Source organism: Ruditapes philippinarum, unplaced genomic scaffold, assembly GCF_026571515.1.
Source record: "Ruditapes philippinarum isolate M1 unplaced genomic scaffold, ASM2657151v2 ctg792_1_1_1_1, whole genome shotgun sequence".
NCBI lineage: Eukaryota > Metazoa > Mollusca > Bivalvia > Venerida > Veneridae > Ruditapes > Ruditapes philippinarum.
The window spans coordinates 81321-88283 of record NW_026866635.1 but is presented as its reverse complement, the minus strand read 5'-3'; the positions used below and the strand labels follow the sequence as shown (position 1 = coordinate 88283).

Genomic DNA, 6963 nt, shown 5'->3' with positions numbered 1-6963 from the left:
CGCCTGTCATTTATTTAGGACATGTCGACTTGTCTTTTTGTGTTCGACCGAAAAGGTGTGATTTTCACTATATATCTGCCAAAGGGACCAGAGATCGGATTCGAGAGTTCGAGCGATAGGTGTTCGAGCGATCCGAGGTAGAACAATATATATTATATAGGAACTTTGCCGGGACTGGGCGATGAGTTCGAGCGAAGGGAGGTATTCGAGCGATCCGAGTTCGAGCGAATGAAGTTTAACTGTATAGTGTCACTTGCACATACTAGAAGTCACCTCAACGTTATTCCAGTTTTCTAACACTAATTGATTCAGATATTAACGAAGATACAATAGTAAAATGTATATACGGTAATTACAAACGTTTCAGTCATTCATTTACAAACGTTTCACTCACTAACAACATTTTAGCTTAACATACAACTGTGTGAATAATTGTACAGGACTGTAATGAAAATCTATATCTAAATCGAAACAAACACGTGTGACAATCTATTTTAAATACACCGTGCAAGATAAAGAGATAAAGATATTACTTTATATGATTTAGGCGTAAATACTCTTCATTAATTTTAACATAGCTACCATATCGTCTCTGTGGCGCAATCGGTTAGCGCGTTCGGCTGTTAACCGAAAGGTTGGTGGTTCAAGCCCACCCAGGGACGAGATTTGTTCTTTTTATTTTAATATGCGACGTTTGAATGAAGTGACAATATGTTGAATATTTTCATGCTTTGCTTTCCATTTACCGTATTGTCTTAAAAATGCACTGTAAACATTTTGGAAACTATACAGATTTTTTTTCGTTTCATTTATTTCCTCTTTCTTTCAACATTGTGTTTACATTTGTATCAATCAGATCGGCATAAGTATTGATGATGAATATTTACACAAACAAAAGTTAAGTTTATGATAAATAATGATACGTATATTATACGTATCTTATTGAAAGATTCTTTGTACGAATATGGTTGCACTTCATAAATTGATAAAACCCTTACAAAATAAGAAAAGTAGAGAAGAATTTCTGTTGTAGCTCTATAATGCATGACTAATCAAAATTCCAAAGTTAACTGTTGAATGCTGATTAAGCCGATGCTAGGTGTCGTCAGGACACACAACAATTTGCCTCGGCTTCGCCTTGGACAATTTGTTGATTATCTTAGCAAACTGTCTAAGAAGACACTTTTACTTTTGAAGAAAAACTCATACTGTATCCATTACATAATGCATTGTTAATCGTTCAAGTCCTTTGTAAATAATCATTCGGACTTACTGGCCTAAATGATTATATTACACGAACCGTGCATTATTTAGCAAAAACGCACTCAAAACTGACATCTATTTACTAAATTTTATATATTATTTTAATTTCGTATGCTAAATCAACTTTTCAAAGTTAAACACACATTTTTTTCGTTGCAATAAAAATACCAAACATTTGTGGCGGATAACTACATACCAGTGAATTTGTGATACATTTAGATAAATCATGGAGCTAAATATAAGATGGAGAAGAGACTGTGACGTCACACAGTTAAATCAGTTTCGGCGGAATTGTGTTCCCGCAAGTTATCATATGTTGCGAGATTTTGCGAGATTCGATGCATCCTGGGTAAAAGTAGCAGAAATACCGCCATATTGAATTTCCGGAGGTACATCAACAAAAAAGACTAAACATTTTTTACTTATATAAGAAGCAATAGTTATTTATTCTAAAACGTACAAAACACACTTTTCAACACAAATATTTCTCCGATGAAAATCCATGTCGGCAATGTTAGCAATAATTCACAGATATCGCCGAAGTTTAACGATAGCGTGAAAATCGGTGACTAGCGGGAAAGCCCGATTATCACTGAGGCGCGCAAAGGATTGTGGGTCTGAATCGGACTCTCGTCTGTTTTCGGAGTTTCCTATCCGTTGTTTATATATTCGCACAAGAAAATCTGATAGATAAGATCTTGACGAGATAAATATTCATAATGTACATGTGAAATAATAACAAAACTGATAAACTTATTTCTAAAGGTATTGGAATATTTTTTTTTAAATAAAGAAGTTTTTTAATAGAACATACATTTATTTCTCTGTGAAATGTTTTGTAATTTATCACATTTTACTTAAAATAAAGGCTTTGACACCATGCTAGACATATAATTATTTATGTAAAAAGCAAATAGAAAGGAAAACGTGCTAAGCAATGACAACTACTAGGCTATAAGGAGTTCCAATTTACTATTATCAAGAAATTTTGTCTGTAACAGTGTCTATATTTTGGTCAGAGATGAATAAAAAAACACATTTTGTGAGTGTTGTAAATGTATCAATTTGTCAAGTCTCCTTAATGAGATTCTACTGTGCTGACGTTTTTGGAGTAAAAATGGACTTTATTTAGGATGAATTACTTTATAATTACTTGTATACCATTGTCTTGCCTGTGAGATATTTACAAAAGTACCAATGCCTATAAAAGCAGAACGCTCGTGAACTGGAAAATGCTGGTGATATTCATTAAAATCCTTAACAGACAGAACGCCTTTTTCCTCAATGGAACATAAGTCAGCCAAAATCATTCAACCGGAAAACCCATGGATCAGTCAAGTTTCATTCAAATTGTATAAGTGTTATATGAGAAGTAGCCTGGACAAACTTTAAAAAAATGAAAATTACTAAAAAAGGGTCATAACTCAAAAATCATTGAATTGGAAAATGCCGACACTATGCGCAAGTTGACTTGGTACTGATCATTCTTGTAGAGTTTGGATGAAACTGAATCATTAGTTTTTGAGAAGAAGTTCAGACAAGCTTTGTAACGGACGGACATACAGACCACGGAGAAGTGGTCCCTATATGTCGCCGCTACTCCCCTGAATACGACACAAAGATGAAAACAAATACATGTACTTTATAACAACATATAAGAAACATCGTAGACAGTTATAATTGTTTTGTGATAAATGTTTTTAGTTCTATATCAGTAGACATATACCAAATTTGATTTATCATGTCTAGAAAACAATATAATCAACCTATGAAAAATGATCCAGTCTAGAAAAAAACAATTATGTGTAGCGATAAGTTGGAGAATAAAATCAATAGTTCTTCTGGTGTTATGCAATATAAATTTCACTAAGGTCAATCAAAATGCTGTCGAATATTGTATCATCATTTGAAGAAAACAAATAGTAGGACAATGAGAAGGCAAACACGTTTATCAAGATAAAACATTTATAATAATTTTGAAAATAGTAATTTCGGTGTAATTTATTATTTGACTGGTAACTTCATCTAAGACTTTCAGCCTTAATGTTCGGCTCACGCATTTTTCATACTAAATGTACTCCGTTTAAAGTCATATGTTGGGCTTTTGGACCTCATTCGAGTTCCTTCAATTTAATAATGGCTTATTACCATTTAAATATGTACTATCTTTTGTAACGCTGTCAAAAACTTTTGCACTCATTGTAAATTTCTAATGCTTTAACATCCCAAAAATAATTAATGATGTTTGTTTGTTTTACAAGTAACTGTATTTTTAAGAACTCTTGAAGAGCAACATTACAAACTTCCTGATATTTTTTACGATTTTTCTTTGAGAAGGGTGTAGAAATTTGGCGGATTGATGCTTGCGTGATATAATATCTTTTAAAAAATATTCTTTCCGGTATTATAATGAAATATTTTTTACCTTCCAGTTCAAATATGTTATTTCTATGGATATTTTTTATTTTCTTGTCATTGAAGATATAATTTAAAACAATTAAGGATGTGATTTATGAAGTGATTCATATACATTTTAGTGATAAACATTACCACAGCAAGAAAACATAGAAAATAAAAATAGATCGCCAAAAGACATCTTTTACCCATTCTGTAATATGTATGACGCCACAAATTCTCTGTAGATTGTGTCGAGATTGATTTTTTTTTTTATAAAATATTGCTAAGAAACATTTCAAATATCCATTTTATGATCATCACAGCTTGTGCGAAGTGAATTTGTGAAACGAACATTAGAGGCGATAAAGGATATAGCAAGTCTGCAAAGTTTTTTTTTCATTAACTAAACTGAGGTATGGTTGCAATTTAAAACATGATATTTGCCTGTAAAATAATGGTCTACTGGAATTCTGCAAACGACTTGACAGGTTTTGAACAAAATGATCTCTTAATCTTTGTTTTACCACAAATAAAAACATATCAATATTTCCAACACTTTGCATAAGCCAGGCGTCATGGAACCCTAAAAAACACAAAAGAGACTTAACTAAGGAGCACCAATTTGCTTTATTAGGATGGTTTTCGAAATCAGTTTTCAATAGATTATACACTTTATATACATATTTGTTACTTTTTGTATGAATAATTTTTATCCAATATTTCAAAATATTATAATGTCGAAGTATGTTTGTTATCATGTTTGTTTTAATGAAAAAGGTAACTATCTCTTTTTTTCTTTTCTTTTTTTACTGCATTAAGTGAACAAGTGATGAAGTATTTTAAAGCGTTATTTCATTTACACTTGGTGCTGTTTATGACGCATTCGGCTATTAACCAAAAGGTTGCTGGTTTATCAACATCCGCTCTATATATATTAAACATAATTTAAATTTTCTGATTAAATAAACATAATATAGTGTCTAGTTTTTGAATTTAATGAATTGCGTATGTTAAGATACCAGTTTGGATTTTCTAGTTATTGTTAAGTCAAATAGTAGAAATAACTTCAAAGGAATTCCAGTTGTTTTTCACTAGTGGAATCAGACATTCACGGAAATAGCATATTTAATGTAACTATATATCTATAAACCTTTAACTTAAGTATATCATACAATTGTGTGAATAATTAAACAAAGACGTTAGACAGTGTTGACAGTGGTAGATTAATAATATCTGTCATATGTTGCGGTTCGGACCGGAATATCCGTCCCGAGGTGACCCGCCCATTGGGCGGTAACGAGGCTTGCCGAGTTACCGCCCATGGGCGGGTTACCGAGGGACGGATATTCCGATCCGAACCGCAAACATATGTCAGATATTTTTTCTTGCATATTCTACAATATTCCATTATATTTTAAATTATTTATCTTTATTTTCAACGGAAATTTATATCATTATAGCGGTAACTATTTTCTTACAACAGCGTATGAAATTGCAACTTCATTCATAACGGTAAAATGACGTCATCCTAAGCGTGCCATTGTACAGCACGCGACTCATCTGGCACCCCCCATGCCAGATGAAATTTCCGGCATGGGTAAAACACACGGAAACGCCAGTCTGCTATGCAAGAAAAAGATATAAAGCGACTGTTTCATACCATGAAAAACCAACTTTACATTTAATGTATGGTACATATCGTCTCTGTGGCGCAATCGGTTAGCGCGTTCGGCTGTTAACCGAAAGGTTGGTGGTTCAAGCCCACCCAGGGACGAATAATTATTTTTATTTATCAAATGATAACATTCTTTTTTTTTTTTTTTTTTTACATTTGGTATGAATTTTGTTTTAAGTACGCTTGATTATTACCGTTAGTGGTTCAAGTCAATCCAGCGTGATTTTGTTTTTGTTTTTTTATTTTACTTAACAATGTAATGTTTAATTACCAAAATATTCAGAAATTACTATTTGCATTATGTAAAAAAGCGACAAGGCAAAAAACTTTTATCAAGATAGAAAATTGTGATTTCCGTGTCCTTTCGTCTATAGATTTGAAATTAGAATATCCATATTACATAACATAACATTTAATTATTTTAGAAGTAAGTGCTTATTCTAAATTTACTTTGAACGGGCACAATTGTTTGACCGAAATTCAAATATCTGATTTACAAAGGTGTTACTTAATAAAAAACTTATATACCTTAAAAATTTGAAGCAATTTGAATCGGCTTTATTAGCTATTTTGAACACACCGTTTGGCGCTTTTATCTCAAGATAATCATAATTGCTATCGTTTTTAAAACAGGTAAATTTTAATTGTATTTTTACCATAGCTTTTGTGCGCGAAAGAAATTGCAAGTCTAAAAGTAGTAAACCATAGACTTTAATTCTCTATCATTTCATTGTTTTAAAGGTGTTAAACAAGGAGAGAATCTGTCTTCTCTTTTTCATTATTTTTGAATCATTTAGAAGGAAGAGTTTTTGTATGAAAAAAGAGCAATTGGTGTAAATACTTAATATTGTTGCTCAATGTGAAAATTTTTGAGAAATATTGTATTGTGGAAATAAACTGTTATTGTTAGCAAAGAAAGAATTACAATATAAACTTTTTATTCAATGGTCAAGAATCAGAGATGATAGAAAAAGAATATAAGTACCTATAAGGAATATATGTCACCAGAAGTGGCAGCAATATAACAGTCAAAAATCACATTGCTGAACTTGCAAATAAAGTCATCTTTTCACTTTAAAAAATATTGTAATACTTGATTTACCTATTATTTACAAGTTGATATTTTTTGTACAACAATTTTATCGTATTGTGTTGAAAGATGGGGATTTGGCAATTTAGATATATTAGACAGAGTCCAGTATAGTAATGTTTTTAAATAAATCTAAAAGAAGAGTAATCCAGTAGTATATGGAGAACAAGGTGTCCTATCACTCTGTAAGTAGACATAAAATCTAAAATGATTGCTTTTTGTAGTAGGTTGATGCATTTAGTGGCTAACATTGTCATTCAAACAAAAGATAAGAAATCGATTTATGCAAATTTGGAAAGGAAACATTACACAAACATCTAGTGCTAAGTGTTATAACCTTGTTAGAGAAAATTTTGTGTTAAGTAATTATATCAAGATTCTTCCTTAAAAGAACTGTAAAACAATGATGGTATTCCTATGCATAGACTGCCACTTGAGGTTGGAAGATGGCATAGTACGTATACCAATATTAGAATAATTGAATGCAAATATTTAAGTGATGATAGAAAAAAGTTAAGAGGGTAGAATAACATTTCGA

The 6963-nt window shown here is 31.6% G+C and overlaps 2 non-coding genes across 2 annotated transcripts; both read left to right on the top strand.

Annotated features, from left to right (window-relative positions):
• The first annotated feature begins 588 nt into the window (after window positions 1–588).
• Trnan-guu (transfer RNA asparagine (anticodon GUU)) lies at window positions 589–662 on the top strand. Its single transcript has one exon. It is a non-coding gene; the product is annotated as a tRNA-Asn (tRNA).
• A 4698-nt stretch (window positions 663–5360) lies between these two features.
• On the top strand, window positions 5361–5434 carry Trnan-guu (transfer RNA asparagine (anticodon GUU)). Its single transcript has one exon. It is a non-coding gene; the product is annotated as a tRNA-Asn (tRNA).
• Window positions 5435–6963: the final 1529 nt, after the last annotated feature.